The 15293-nt window shown below is 39.5% G+C and overlaps 20 non-coding genes across 20 annotated transcripts; all 20 read right to left on the bottom strand.

Moving 5' to 3' along the window:
* Positions 1 to 421: 421 nt before the first annotated feature.
* On the bottom strand, positions 422 to 493 carry TRNAQ-CUG (transfer RNA glutamine (anticodon CUG)). The gene has a single exon. It is a non-coding gene; the product is annotated as a tRNA-Gln (tRNA).
* A 297-nt stretch (positions 494 to 790) lies between these two features.
* TRNAQ-UUG (transfer RNA glutamine (anticodon UUG)) lies at positions 791 to 862 on the bottom strand. The gene has a single exon. It is a non-coding gene; the product is annotated as a tRNA-Gln (tRNA).
* Positions 863 to 1903: 1041 nt separating this feature from the next.
* TRNAQ-UUG (transfer RNA glutamine (anticodon UUG)) lies at positions 1904 to 1975 on the bottom strand. Its single transcript has one exon. It is a non-coding gene; the product is annotated as a tRNA-Gln (tRNA).
* A 672-nt stretch (positions 1976 to 2647) lies between these two features.
* Positions 2648 to 2719, bottom strand: TRNAQ-CUG (transfer RNA glutamine (anticodon CUG)). The gene has a single exon. It is a non-coding gene; the product is annotated as a tRNA-Gln (tRNA).
* A 297-nt stretch (positions 2720 to 3016) lies between these two features.
* Positions 3017 to 3088, bottom strand: TRNAQ-CUG (transfer RNA glutamine (anticodon CUG)). The gene has a single exon. It is a non-coding gene; the product is annotated as a tRNA-Gln (tRNA).
* A 300-nt stretch (positions 3089 to 3388) lies between these two features.
* TRNAQ-CUG (transfer RNA glutamine (anticodon CUG)) lies at positions 3389 to 3460 on the bottom strand. Its single transcript has one exon. It is a non-coding gene; the product is annotated as a tRNA-Gln (tRNA).
* A 669-nt stretch (positions 3461 to 4129) lies between these two features.
* On the bottom strand, positions 4130 to 4201 carry TRNAQ-CUG (transfer RNA glutamine (anticodon CUG)). The gene has a single exon. It is a non-coding gene; the product is annotated as a tRNA-Gln (tRNA).
* Positions 4202 to 4501: 300 nt separating this feature from the next.
* Positions 4502 to 4573, bottom strand: TRNAQ-CUG (transfer RNA glutamine (anticodon CUG)). Its single transcript has one exon. It is a non-coding gene; the product is annotated as a tRNA-Gln (tRNA).
* A 669-nt stretch (positions 4574 to 5242) lies between these two features.
* TRNAQ-CUG (transfer RNA glutamine (anticodon CUG)) lies at positions 5243 to 5314 on the bottom strand. The gene has a single exon. It is a non-coding gene; the product is annotated as a tRNA-Gln (tRNA).
* Positions 5315 to 5614: 300 nt separating this feature from the next.
* TRNAQ-UUG (transfer RNA glutamine (anticodon UUG)) lies at positions 5615 to 5686 on the bottom strand. Its single transcript has one exon. It is a non-coding gene; the product is annotated as a tRNA-Gln (tRNA).
* A 1044-nt stretch (positions 5687 to 6730) lies between these two features.
* Positions 6731 to 6802, bottom strand: TRNAQ-UUG (transfer RNA glutamine (anticodon UUG)). The gene has a single exon. It is a non-coding gene; the product is annotated as a tRNA-Gln (tRNA).
* A 1044-nt stretch (positions 6803 to 7846) lies between these two features.
* Positions 7847 to 7918, bottom strand: TRNAQ-CUG (transfer RNA glutamine (anticodon CUG)). The gene has a single exon. It is a non-coding gene; the product is annotated as a tRNA-Gln (tRNA).
* Positions 7919 to 8215: 297 nt separating this feature from the next.
* Positions 8216 to 8287, bottom strand: TRNAQ-CUG (transfer RNA glutamine (anticodon CUG)). Its single transcript has one exon. It is a non-coding gene; the product is annotated as a tRNA-Gln (tRNA).
* A 2524-nt stretch (positions 8288 to 10811) lies between these two features.
* On the bottom strand, positions 10812 to 10883 carry TRNAQ-UUG (transfer RNA glutamine (anticodon UUG)). The gene has a single exon. It is a non-coding gene; the product is annotated as a tRNA-Gln (tRNA).
* Positions 10884 to 11927: 1044 nt separating this feature from the next.
* On the bottom strand, positions 11928 to 11999 carry TRNAQ-CUG (transfer RNA glutamine (anticodon CUG)). Its single transcript has one exon. It is a non-coding gene; the product is annotated as a tRNA-Gln (tRNA).
* Positions 12000 to 12296: 297 nt separating this feature from the next.
* Positions 12297 to 12368, bottom strand: TRNAQ-UUG (transfer RNA glutamine (anticodon UUG)). The gene has a single exon. It is a non-coding gene; the product is annotated as a tRNA-Gln (tRNA).
* A 672-nt stretch (positions 12369 to 13040) lies between these two features.
* Positions 13041 to 13112, bottom strand: TRNAQ-CUG (transfer RNA glutamine (anticodon CUG)). Its single transcript has one exon. It is a non-coding gene; the product is annotated as a tRNA-Gln (tRNA).
* A 668-nt stretch (positions 13113 to 13780) lies between these two features.
* TRNAQ-CUG (transfer RNA glutamine (anticodon CUG)) lies at positions 13781 to 13852 on the bottom strand. Its single transcript has one exon. It is a non-coding gene; the product is annotated as a tRNA-Gln (tRNA).
* Positions 13853 to 14152: 300 nt separating this feature from the next.
* On the bottom strand, positions 14153 to 14224 carry TRNAQ-CUG (transfer RNA glutamine (anticodon CUG)). Its single transcript has one exon. It is a non-coding gene; the product is annotated as a tRNA-Gln (tRNA).
* Positions 14225 to 14893: 669 nt separating this feature from the next.
* TRNAQ-CUG (transfer RNA glutamine (anticodon CUG)) lies at positions 14894 to 14965 on the bottom strand. The gene has a single exon. It is a non-coding gene; the product is annotated as a tRNA-Gln (tRNA).
* Positions 14966 to 15293: the final 328 nt, after the last annotated feature.

Raw genomic sequence — 15293 nt, forward strand, 5'->3', positions numbered from 1 at the left:
TGTATATATCGATGTTTATCTCGGCGATATATCATACCAAAATAAACGAAGGTCCTACAGAGATTTGAAATCGGATCGCTGGATTCAAAGTCCAGAGTGCTGACCATTACACCATAGGACTTGTAATACTTCCTTCCAATATACATTTCTATGGTGAAAACAAACATTACTCAGAAAGATAAAAATCCTTTCAACTGAGATGACCGATGCAATTCGAATACCTGCGCGTCACTCTGACATTGACACCGTCTCACGCATTGATATCATGAATGGTATTACTGTTTTAGGAACTGCGATCAGATGATGATTTTAAGGAAGGATTTATTACACATTGGCGTGAGGGCACGTCGCATTCCTCCTGCGCCGCAAGTTTGTATATATCGATGTTTATCTCGGCGATATATCATACCAAAATAAACGAAGGTCCTACCGAGATTTGAACTCGGATCGCTGGATTCAGAGTCCAGAGTGCTAACCATTACTCCATAGGACCTGTAATACTTTTCAATATACATTTCTATGGTGAAAACAAACATTACTCAGAAAGATAAAAATCCTTTCAACTGAGATGACCGATGCAATTCGAATACCTGTGCGTCACTCAGACATTGACACCTTCTCACGCATTGATATCATGAAAGGTATTATTGTTTTAGCAACTGCCCTCAGATGATGATTTTTAGGAAGGATTTATTACAGATTGGCGTGAGGGCACGTCGCATTCCTCCTGCGCCGCAAGTTTATATATATCGATGTTTACCTCGGGGATATATCATACCAAAATAAACGAAGGTACTACCGAGATTTGAACTCGGATCGCTGGATTCAAAGTCCAGAGTGCTCACCATTACACCATAGGACCTGTAATACTTCCTTCCAATATACATTTCTATGGTGAAAACAAACATTACTCAGAAAGATAAATATCCTATCAACTGAGATGAACGATGCAATTCGAATACATGTGCGTCACTCAGACATTGACACCTTCTCACGCATTGATATCATGAATGGTATTATTGTTTTAGGAACTGCCATCAGATGATGATTTTAAGGAAGGATTTATTACAGATTGGCCTGAGGGCACGTCGCATTCCTCCTGCGCCGCAAGTTTGTATATATCGATGTTTATCTCGGCGATATACCATACCAAAATAAACGAAGGTCCTACCGAGATTTGAACTCGGATCGCTAGATTTAATGTCCAGAGTTCTAACCATTACACCATAGGGCCTGTAATACTTCCTGCCAATATACATTTCTATGGTGAAAACAAACATTACTCAGAAAGATAAAAATCCTTTCAACTGAGATGACCGATGAATTTCGAATACCTGTGCGTCATTCCGACATTGACACCTTCTCACGCATTAATATCATGAATGGTATTACTGTTTTAGGAACTGCGATCAGATGATGATTTTAAGGAAGGATTTATTACAGATTGGCGTGAGGGCACGTCGCATTCCTCCTGCGCCGCAAGTTTGTATATATCGATATTTATCTCGGCGATATATCATACCAAAATAAACGAAGGTCCTACAGAGATTTGAAATCGGATCACTGGATTCAAAGTCCAGAGTGCTAACCATTACACCATAGGACCTGTAATACTTTTCAATATACATTTCTATGGTGCAAACAAACATTACTCAGAAAGATAAAAATCCTTTCAACTGAGATGACCGATGCAATTCGAATACCTGTGCGTCACTCAGACATTGACACCTTCTCACGCATTGATATCATGAAAGGTATTATTGTTTTAACAACTGCCATCAGATGATGATTTTAAGGAAGGATTTATTACAGATTGGCGTGAGGGCACGTCGCATTCCTCCTGCGCCGCAAGTGTGTATATATCGATGTTTATCTCGGCGATATATCATACCAAAATAAACGAAGGTCCTACCGAGATTTGAACTCGGATCGCAGGATTCAAAGTCCCGAGTGCTAACCATTACACCATAGGACCTGTAATACTTCCTTCCTTTATACATGTCTATGGTGAAAACAAACATTACTCAGAAAGATAAAAATTCTTTCAACTGAGACGACCGATGAATTTCGAATACATGTGCGTCATTCCGACATTGACACCTTCTCACGCATTAATATCATGAATGGTATTATTGTTTTAGCAACTGCCATCAGATGATGATTTTAAGGAAGGATTTATTACAGATTGGCGTGAGGGCACGTCGCATTCCTCCAGCGCCGCATGTTTGTATATATCGATGTTTATCTCGGCGATATATCATACCAAAATAAACGAAGGTCCTACCGAGATTTGAAATCCGATCGCTGGATTCAGAGTCCAGAGTGCTAACCATTACACCATAGAGCCTGTAATACTTCCTGCCAATATACATTTCTATGGTGAAAACAAACATTACTCAGAAAGATAAAAATCCTTTCAACTGAGATGACCGATGAATTTCGAATACCTGTGCGTCATTCCGACATTGACACCTTCTCACGCATTGATATCATGAATGGTATTACTGTTTTAGGAACTGCGATCAGATGATGATTTTAAGGAAGGATATATTACAGATTGGCGTGAGGGCACGTCACATTTCTCCTGCGCCGCAAGTTTGTATATATCGATGTTTATCTCGGCGATATATCATACCAAAATAAACGAAGGTCCTACCGAGATTTGAAATCGGATCGCTGGATTCAGAGTCCAGAGTGCTAACCATTACACCATAGGACCTGTAATACTTTTCAATATACATTTCTATGGTGCAAACAAACATTACTCAGAAAGATAAAAATCCTTTCAACTGAGATGACCGATGCAATTCGAATACCTGTGCGTCACTCAGACATTGACACCTTCTCACGCATTAATATCATGAATGGTATTATTGTTTTAGCAACTGCCATCAGATGATGATTTTAAGGAAGGATTTATTACAGATTGGCGTGAGGGCACGTCGCATTCCTCCAGCGCCGCATGTTTGTATATATCGATGTTTATCTCGGCGATATATCATACCAAAATAAACGAAGGTCCTACCGAGATTTGAACTCGGATCGCTGGATTCAGAGTCCAGAGTGCTAACCATTACACCATAGAGCCTGTAATACTTCCTGCCAATATACATTTCTATGGTGAAAACAAACATTACTCAGAAAGATAAAAATCCTTTCAACTGAGATGACCGATGAATTTCGAATACCTGTGCGTCATTCCGACATTGACACCTTCTCACGCATTGATATCATGAATGGTATTACTGTTTTAGGAACTGCGATCAGATGATGATTTTAAGGAACGTTTTATTACAGATTGGCGTGAGGGCACGTCACATTTCTCCTGCGCCGCAAGTTTGTATATATCGATGTTTATCTCGGCGATATATCATACCAAAATAAACGAAGGTCCTACCGAGATTTGAAATCGGATCGCTGGATTCAGAGTCCAGAGTGCTAACCATTACACCATAGGACCTGTAATACTTTTCAATATACATTTCTATGGTGCAAACAAACATTACTCAGAAAGATAAAAATCCTTTCAACTGAGATGACCGATGCAATTCGAATACCTGTGCGTCACTCAGACATTGACACCTTCTCACGCATTGATATCATGAAAGGTATTATTGTTTTAACAACTGCCATCAGATGATGATTTTAAGGAAGGATTTATTACAGATTGGCGTGAGGGCACGTCGCATTCCTCCTGCGCCGCAAATGTGTATATATCGATGTTTATCTCGGCGATATATCATACCAAAATAAACGAAGGTCCTACCGTCATTTGAACTCGGATCGCAGGATTCAAAGTCCCGAGTGCTAACCATTACACCATAGGACCTGTAATACTTCCTGCCAATATACATTTCTATGGTGAAAACAAACATTACTCAGAAAGATAAAAATTCTTTCAACTGAGATGACCGATGAATTTCGAATACATGTGCGTCATTCCGACATTGACACCTTCTCACGCATTAATATCATGAATGGTATTATTGTTTTAGCAACTGCCATCAGATGATGATTTTAAGGAAGGATTTATTACAGATTGGCGTGAGGGCACGTCGCATTCCTCCAGCGCCGCATGTTTGTATATATCGATGTTTATCTCGGCGATATATCATACCAAAATAAACGAAGGTCCTACCGAGATTTGAACTCGGATCGCTGGGTTCAGAGTCCAGAGTGCTAACCATTACACCATAGAGCCTGTAATACTTCCTGCCAATATACATTTCTATGGTGAAAACAAACATTACTCAGAAAGATAAAAATCCTTTCAACTGAGATGACCGATGAATTTCGAATACCTGTGCGTCATTCCGACATTGACACCTTCTCACGCATTGATATCATGAATGGTATTACTGTTTTAGGAACTGCCATCAGATGATGATTTTAAGGAAGGATTTATTACAGATTGGCGTGAGGGCACGTCACATTTCTCCTGCGCCGCAAGTTTGTATATATCGATGTTTATCTCGGCGATATATCATACCAAAATAAACGAAGGTCCTACCGAGATTTGAAATCGGATCGCTGGATTCAGAGTCCAGAGTGCTAACCATTACACCATAGGACCTGTAATACTTTTCAATATACATTTATATGGTGCAAACAAACATTACTCAGAAAGATAAAAATCCTTTCAACTGAGATGACCGATGCAATTCGAATACCTGTGCGTCACTCAGACATTGACACCTTCTCACGCATTGATATCATGAAAGGTATTATTGTTTTAACAACTGCCATCAGATGATGATTTTAAGGAAGGATTTATTACAGATTGGCGTGACGGCATGTCGCATTCCTCCTGCGCCGCAAATGTGTATATATCGATGTTTATCTCGGCGATATATCATACCAAAATAAACGAAGGTCCTACCGTCATTTGAACTCGGATCGCAGGATTCAAAGTCCCGAGTGCTAACCATTACACCATAGGACCTGTAATACTTCCTGCCAATATACATTTCTATGGTGAAAACAAACATTACTCAGAAAGATAAAAATTCTTTCAACTGAGATGACCGATGAATTTCGAATACATGTGCGTCATTCCGACATTGACACCTTCTCACGCATTAATATCATGAATGGTATTATTGTTTTAGCAACTGCCATCAGATGATGATTTTAAGGAAGGATTTATTACAGATTGGCGTGAGGGCACGTCGCATTCCTCCAGCGCCGCATGTTTGTATATATCGATGTTTATCTCGGCGATATATCATACCAAAATAAACGAAGGTCCTACCGAGATTTGAACTCGGATCGCTGGGTTCAGAGTCCAGAGTGCTAACCATTACACCATAGAGCCTGTAATACTTCCTACCAATATACATTTCTATGGTGAAAACAAACATTACTCAGAAAGATAAAAATCCTTTCAACTGAGATGACCGATGAATTTCGAATACCTGTGCGTCACTCAGACATTGACACCTTCTCACGCATTGATATCATGAAAGGTATTATTGTTTTAGCAACTGCCCTCAGATGATGATTTTTAGGAAGGATTTATTACAGATTGGCGTGAGGGCACGTCGCATTCCTCCTGCGCCGCAAGTTTATATATATCGATGTTTACCTCGGGGATATATCATACCAAAATAAACGAAGGTACTACCGAGATTTGAACTCGGATCGCTGGATTCAAAGTCCAGAGTGCTCACCATTACACCATAGGACCTGTAATACTTCCTTCCAATATACATTTCTATGGTGAAAACAAACATTACTCAGAAAGATAAATATCTTTTCAACTGAGATGAACGATGCAATTCGAATACATGTGCGTCACTCAGACATTGACACCTTCTCACGCATTGATATCATGAATGGTATTATTGTTTTAGGAACTGCCATCAGATGATGATTTTAAGGAAGGATTTATTACAGATTGGCGTGAGGGCACGTCGCATTCCTCCTGCGCCGCAAGTTTGTATATATCGATGTTTATCTCGGCGATATATCATACCAAAATAAACGAAGGTCCTACCGAGATTTGAACTCGGATCGCTAGATTTAATGTCCAGAGTTCTAACCATTACACCATAGGGCCTGTAATACTTCCTGCCAATATACATTTCTATGGTGAAAACAAACATTACTCAGAAAGATAAAAATCCTTTCAACTGAGATGACCGATGAATTTCGAATACCTGTGCGTCATTCCGACATTGACACCTTCTCACGCATTAATATCATGAATGGTATTATTGTTTTAGCAACTGCCATCAGATGATGATTTTAAGGAAGGATTTATTACAGATTGGCGAGAGGGCACGTCGCATTCCTCCTGCGCCGCAAGTTTGTATATATCGATATTTATCTCGGCGATATATCATACCAAAATAAACGAAGGTCCTACAGAGATTTGAAATCGGATCACTGGATTCAAAGTCCAGAGTGCTGACCATTACACCATATGACCTGTAATACTTCCTTCCAATATACATTTCTATGGTGAAAACAAACATTACTCAGAAAGATACAAATCCTTTCAACTGAGATGACCGATGAATTTCGAATACCTGTGCGTCATTCCGACATTGACACCTTCTCACGCATTAATATCATGAATGGTATTACTGTTTTAGGAACTGCGATCAGATGATGATTTTAAGGAAGGATTTATTACAGATTGGCGTGAGGGCACGTCGCATTCCTCCTGCGCCGCAAGTTTATATATATCGATGTTTACCTCGGGGATATATCATACCAAAATAAACGAAGGTACTACCGAGATTTGAACTCGGATCGCTGGATTCAAAGTCCAGAGTGCTCACCATTACACCATAGGACCTGTAATACTTCCTTCCAATATACATTTCTATGGTGAAAACAAACATTACTCAGAAAGATAAATATCTTTTCAACTGAGATGAACGATGCAATTCGAATACATGTGCGTCACTCAGACATTGACACCTTCTCACGCATTGATATCATGAATGGTATTATTGTTTTAGGAACTGCCATCAGATGATGATTTTAAGGAAGGATTTATTACAGATTGGCGTGAGGGCACGTCGCATTCCTCCTGCGCCGCAAGTTTGTATATATCGATGTTTATCTCGGCGATATATCATACCAAAATAAACGAAGGTCCTACCGAGATTTGAACTCGGATCGCTAGATTTAATGTCCAGAGTTCTAACCATTACACCATAGGGCCTGTAATACTTCCTGCCAATATACATTTCTATGGTGAAAACAAACATTACTCAGAAAGATAAAAATCCTTTCAACTGAGATGACCGATGAATTTCGAATACCTGTGCGTCATTCCGACATTGACACCTTCTCACGCATTAATATCATGAATGGTATTATTGTTTTAGCAACTGCCATCAGATGATGATTTTAAGGAAGGATTTATTACAGATTGGCGAGAGGGCACGTCGCATTCCTCCTGCGCCGCAAGTTTGTATATATCGATATTTATCTCGGCGATATATCATACCAAAATAAACGAAGGTCCTACAGAGATTTGAAATCGGATCACTGGATTCAAAGTCCAGAGTGCTGACCATTACACCATATGACCTGTAATACTTCCTTCCAATATACATTTCTATGGTGAAAACAAACATTACTCAGAAAGATACAAATCCTTTCAACTGAGATGACCGATGAATTTCGAATACCTGTGCGTCATTCCGACATTGACACCTTCTCACGCATTAATATCATGAATGGTATTACTGTTTTAGGAACTGCGATCAGATGATGATTTTAAGGAAGGATTTATTACAGATTGGCGTGAGGGCACGTCGCATTCCTCCTGCGCCGCACGTTTGTATATATCGATGTTTATCTCGGCGATATATCATACCAAAATAAACAAAGGTCCTACCGAGATTTGAACTCGGATCGCTGGATTCAGAGTCCAGAGTGCTAACCATTACACCATAGGACCTGTAATACTTTTTAATATACATTTCTATGGTGAAAACAAACATTACTCAGAAAGATAAAAATCCTTTCAACTGAGATGACCGATGCAATTCGAATACCTGTGCGTCATTCAGACATTGACACCTTCTCACGCATTAATATCATGAATGGTATTATTGTTTTAGCAACTGCCATCAGATGATGATTTTAAGGAAGGATTTATTACAGATTGGCGTGAGGGCACGTCGCATTCCTCCTGCGCCGCAAGTTTGTATATATCGATGTTTATCTCGGCGATATATCATACCAAAATAAACGAAGGTCCTACCGAGATTTGAACTCGGATCGCTGGATTCAGAGTCCAGAGTGCTAACCATTACACCATAGGACCTGTTATACTTTTCAATATACATTTCTATGGTGACAACAAACATTACTCAGAAAGATAAAAATCCTTTCAACTGAGATGACCGATGCAATTCGAATACCTGTGCATCATTCAGACATTGACACCTTCTCACGCATTAATATCATGAATGATATTATTGTTTTAGCAACTGCCATCATATGATGATTTAAGGAAGGATTTATTACAGATTGGCGTGAGGGCACGTCGCATTCCTCCTGCGCCGCAAGTTTGTATATATCGATGTTTATCTCGGCGATATATCATACCAAAATAAACGAAGGTCCTACAGAGATTTGAAATCGGATCGCTGGATTCAAAGTCAAGAGTGCTGACCATTACACCATAGGACTTGTAATACTTCCTTCCAATATACATTTCTATGGTGAAAACAAACATTACTCAGAAAGATAAATATCCTATCAACTGAGATGAACGATGCAATTCGAATACATGTGCGTCACTCAGACATTGACACCTTCTCACGCATTGATATCATGAATGGTATTATTGTTTTAGGAACTGCCATCAGATGATGATTTTAAGGAAGGATTTATTACAGATTGGCCTGAGGGCACGTCGCATTCCTCCTGCGCCGCAAGTTTGTATATATCGATGTTTATCTCGGCGATATATCATACCAAAATAAACGAAGGTCCTACCGAGATTTGAACTCGGATCGCTAGATTTAATGTCCAGAGTTCTAACCATTACACCATAGGGCCTGTAATACTTCCTGCCAATATACATTTCTATGGTGAAAACAAACATTACTCAGAAAGATAAAAATCCTTTCAACTGAGATGACCGATGAATTTCGAATACCTGTGCGTCATTCCGACATTGACACCTTCTCACGCATTAATATCATGAATGGTATTATTGTTTTAGCAACTGCCATCAGATGATGATTTTAAGGACGGATTTATTACAGATTGGCGAGAGGGCACGTCGCATTCCTCCTGCGCCGCAAGTTTGTATATATCGATATTTATCTCGGCGATATATCATACCAAAATAAACGAAGGTCCTACAGAGATTTGAAATCGGATCACTGGATTCAAAGTCCAGAGTGCTGACCATTACACCATATGACCTGTAATACTTCCTTCCAATATACATTTCTATGGTGAAAACAAACATTACTCAGAAAGATACAAATCCTTTCAACTGAGATGACCGATGAATTTCGAATACCTGTGCGTCATTCCGACATTGACACCTTCTCACGCATTAATATCATGAATGGTATTACTGTTTTAGGAACTGCGATCAGATGATGATTTTAAGGAAGGATTTATTACAGATTGGCGTGAGGGCACGTCGCATTCCTCCTGCGCCGCAAGTTTGTATATATCGATGTTTATCTCGGCGATATATCATACCAAAATAAACGAAGGTCCTACCGAGATTTGAACTCGGATCGCTAGATTTAATGTCCAGAGTACTAACCATTACACCATAGGGCCTGTAATACTTCCTGCCAATATACATTTCTATGGTGAAAACAAACATTACTCAGAAAGATACAAATCCTTTCAACTGAGATGACCGATGAATTTCGAATACCTGTGCGTCATTCCGACATTGACACCGTCTCACGCATTAATATCATGAATGGTATTATTGTTTTAGCAACTGCCATCAGATGATGATTTTAAGGAAGGATTTATTACAGATTGGCGTGAGGGCACGTCGCATTCCTCCTGCGCCGCAAGTTTGTATATATCGATATTTATCTCGGCGATATATCATACCAAAATAAACGAAGGTCCTACAGAGATTTGAAATCGGATCGCTGGATTCAAAGTCCAGAGTGCTGACCATTACACCATAGGACTTGTAATACTTCCTTCCAATATACATTTCTATGGTGAAAACAAACATTACTCAGAAAGATAAAAATCCTTTCAACTGAGATGACCGATGCAATTCGAATACCTGCGCGTCACTCTGACATTGACACCTTCTCACGCATTGATATCATGAATGGTATTACTGTTTTAGGAACTGCGATCAGATGATGATTTTAAGGAAGGATTTATTACAGATTGGCGTGAGGGCACGTCGCATTCCTCCTGCGCCGCAAGTTTGTATATGTCGATGTTTATCTCGGCGATATATCATACCAAAATAAACGAAGGTCCTACCGAGATTTGTACTCGGATCGCTGGATTCAGAGTCCAGAGTGCTAACCATTACTCCATAGGACCTGTAATACTTTTCAATATACATTTCTATGGTGAAAACAAACATTACTCAGAAAGATAAAAATCCTTTCAACTGAGATGACGATGCAATTCGAATACCTGTGCGTCACTCAGACATTGACACCTTCTCACGCATTGATATCATGAAAGGTATTATTGTTTTAGCAACTGCCCTCAGATGATGATTTTTAGGAATGATTTATTACAGATTGGCGTGAGGGCACGTCGCATTCCTCATGCGCCGCAAGTTTATATATATCGATGTTTACCTCGGGGATATATCATACCAAAATAAACGAAGGTACTACCGAGATTTGAACTCGGATCGCTGGATTCAAAGTCCAGAGTGCTCACCATTACACCATAGCACCTGTAATACTTCCTTCCAATATACATTTCTATGGTGAAAACAAACATTACTCAGAAAGATAAATATCTTTTCACCTGAGATGAACGATGCAATTCGAATACGTGTGCGTCACTCAGACATTGACACCTTCTCACGCATTGATATCATGAATGGTATTATTGTTTTAGGAACTGCCATCAGATGATGATTTTAAGGAAGGATTTATTACAGATTGGCGTGAGGGCACGTCGCATTCCTCCTGCGCCGCAAGTTTGTATATATCGATGTTTATCTCGGCGATATATCATACCAAAATAAACGAAGGTCCTACCCAGATTTGAACTCGGATCGCTAGATTTAAAGTCCAGAGTACTAACCATTACACCATAGGGCCTGTAATACTTCCTGCCAATATACATTTCTATGGTGAAAACAAACATTACTCAGAAAGATAAAAATCCTTTCAACTGAGATGACCGATGAATTTCGAATACCTGTGCGTCATTCCGACATTGACACCTTCTCACGCATTAATATCATGAATGGTATTATTGTTTTAGCAACTGCCATCAGATGATGATTTTAAGGAAGGATTTATTACAGATTGGCGTGAGGGCACGTCGCATTCCTCCTGCGCCGCAAGTTTGTATATATCGATGTTTATCTCGGCGATATATCATACCAAAATAACCGAAGGTCCCACTGAGATTTTAACTCGGATCGCTGGATTCAAAGTCCAGAGTGCTAACCACTACACCATAGGGCCTGAAATACTTCTTTCCAATATACATTTCTATGGTGAAAACAAACATTACTCAGAAAGATAAAAATCCTTTCAACTGAGATGACCGATGCAATTCGAATACCTGCGCGTCACTCTGACATTGTCACCTTCTCACGCATTGATATCATGAATGGTATTACTGTTTTAGGAACTGCGATCAGATGATGATTTTAAGGAAGGATTTATTACAGATTGGCGTGAGGGCACGTCACATTTCTCCTGCGCCGCAAGTTTGTATATATCGATGTTTATCTCGGCGATATATCATACCAAAATAAACGAAGGTCCTACCGAGATTTGAAATCGGATCGCTGGATTCAGAGTCCAGAGTGCTAACCATTACACCATAGGACCTGTAATACTTTTCAATATACATTTCTATGGTGCAAACAAACATTACTCAGAAAGATAAAAATCCTTTCAACTGAGATGACCGATGCAATTCGAATACCTGTGCGTCACTCAGACATTGACACCTTCTCACGCATTGATATCATGAAAGGTATTATTGTTTTAACAACTGCCATCAGATGATGATTTTAAGGAAGGATTTATTACAGATTGGCGTGAGGGCACGTCGCATTCCTCCTGCGCCGCAAGTGTGTATATATCGATGTTTATCTCGGCGATATATCATACCAAAATAAACGAAGGTCCTACCGAGATTTGAACTCGGATCGCAGGATTCAAAGTCCCGAGTGCTAACCATTACACCATAGGACCTGTAATACTTCCTTCCTTTATACATGTCTATGGTGAAAACAAACATTACTCAGAAAGATAAAAATTCTTCCAACTGAGACGACCGATGAATTTCGAATACATGTGCGTCATTCCGACATTGACACCTTCTCACGCATTAATATCATGAATGGTATTATTGTTTTAGCAACTGCCATCAGATGATGATTTTAAGGAAGGATTTATTACAGATTGGCGTGAGGGCACGTCGCATTCCTCCAGCGCCGCATGTTTGTATATATCGATGTTTATCTCGGCGATATATCATACCAAAATAAACGAAGGTCCTACCGAGATTTGAAATCCGATCGCTGGATTCAGAGTCCAGAGTGCTAACCATTACACCATAGAGCCTGTAATACTTCCTGCCAATATACATTTCTATGGTGAAAACAAACATTACTCAGAAAGATAAAAATCCTTTCAACTGAGATGACCGATGAATTTCGAATACCTGTGCGTCATTCCGACATTGACACCTTCTCACGCATTGATATCATGAATGGTATTACTGTTTTAGGAACTGCGATCAGATGATGATTTTAAGGAAGGATATATTACAGATTGGCGTGAGGGCACGTCACATTTCTCCTGCGCCGCAAGTTTGTATATATCGATGTTTATCTCGGCGATATATCATACCAAAATAAACGAAGGTCCTACCGAGATTTGAAATCGGATCGCTGGATTCAGAGTCCAGAGTGCTAACTATTACACCATAGGACCTGTAATACTTTTCAATATACATTTCTATGGTGCAAACAAACATTACTCAGAAAGATAAAAATCCTTTCAACTGAGATGACCGATGCAATTCGAATACCTGTGCGTCACTCAGACATTGACACCTTCTCACGCATTGATATCATGAATGGTATTATTGTTTTAGGAACTGCCATCAGATGATGATTTTAAGGAAGGATTTATTATAGATTGGCGTGAGGGCACGTCGCATTCCTCCTGCGCCGAAGTTTATATATATCGATGTTTACCTCGGGGATATATCATACCAAAATAAACGAAGGTACTACCGAGATTTGAACTCGGATCGCTAGATTTAAAGTCCAGAGTACTAACCATTACACCATAGGGCCTGTAATACTTCCTGCCAATATACATTTCTATGGTGAAAACAAACATTACTCAGAAAGATAAAAATTCTTTCAACTGAGATGACCGATGAATTTCGAATACATGTGCGTCATTCCGACATTGACACCTTCTCACGCATTAATATCATGAATGGTATTATTGTTTTAGCAACTGCCATCAGATGATGATTTTAAGGAAGGATTTATTACAGATTGGCGTGAGGGCACGTCGCATTCCTCCAGCGCCGCATGTTTGTATATATCGATGTTTATCTCGGCGATATATCATACCAAAATAAACGAAGGTCCTACCGAGATTTGAACTCGGATCGCTGGATTCAGAGTCCAGAGTGCTAACCATTACACCATAGAGCCTGTAATACTTCCTGCCAATATACATTTCTATGGTGAAAACAAACATTACTCAGAAAGATAAAAATCCTTTCAACTGAGATGACCGATGAATTTCGAATACCTGTGCGTCATTCCGACATTGACACCTTCTCACGCATTGATATCATGAATGGTATTACTGTTTTAGGAACTGCGATCAGATGATGATTTTAAGGAACGTTTTATTACAGATTGGCGTGAGGGCACGTCACATTTCTCCTGCGCCGCAAGTTTGTATATATCGATGTTTATCTCGGCGATATATCATACCAAAATAAACGAAGGTCCTACCGAGATTTGAAATCGGATCGCTGGATTCAGAGTCCAGAGTGCTAACCATTACACCATAGGACCTGTAATACTTTTCAATATACATTTCTATGGTGCAAACAAACATTACTCAGAAAGATAAAAATCCTTTCAACTGAGATGACCGATGCAATTCGAATACCTGTGCGTCACTCAGACATTGACACCTTCTCACGCATTGATATCATGAAAGGTATTATTGTTTTAACAACTGCCATCAGATGATGATTTTAAGGAAGGATTTATTACAGATTGGCGTGAGGGCACGTCGCATTCCTCCTGCGCCGCAAATGTGTATATATCGATGTTTATCTCGGCGATATATCATACCAAAATAAACGAAGGTCCTACCGTCATTTGAACTCGGATCGCAGGATTCAAAGTCCCGAGTGCTAACCATTACACCATAGAGCCTGTAATACTTCCTGCCAATATACATTTCTATGGTGAAAACAAACATTACTCAGAAAGATAAAAATCCTTTCAACTGAGATGACCGATGAATTTCGAATACCTGTGCGTCATTCCGACATTGACACCTTCTCACGCATTGATATCATGAATGGTATTACTGTTTTAGGAACTGCCATCAGATGATGATTTTAAGGAAGGATTTATTACAGATTGGCGTGAGGGCACGTCACATTTCTCCTGCGCCGCAAGTTTGTATATATCGATGTTTATCTCGGCGATATATCATACCAAAATAAACGAAGGTCCTACCGAGATTTGAAATCGGATCGCTGGATTCAGAGTCCAGAGTGCTAACCATTACACCATAGGACCTGTAATACTTTTCAATATACATTTCTATGGTGCAAACAAACATTACTCAGAAAGATAAAAATCCTTTCAACTGAGATGACCGATGCAATTCGAATACCTGTGCGTCACTCAGACATTGACACCTTCTCACGCATTGATATCATGAAAGGTATTATTGTTTTAACAACTGCCATCAGATGATGATTTTAAGGAAGGATTTATTACAGATTGGCGTGAGGGCACGTCGCATTCCTCCTGCGCCGCAAATGTGTATATATCGATGTTTATCTCGGCGATATATCATACCAAAATAAACGAAGGTCCTACCGTCATTTGAACACGGATCGCA

The sequence above is a fragment of the Saccoglossus kowalevskii genome, chromosome 11, assembly GCF_978046115.1.
Source record: "Saccoglossus kowalevskii chromosome 11, keSacKowa6.1, whole genome shotgun sequence".
Lineage (NCBI taxonomy): Eukaryota > Metazoa > Hemichordata > Enteropneusta > Harrimaniidae > Saccoglossus > Saccoglossus kowalevskii.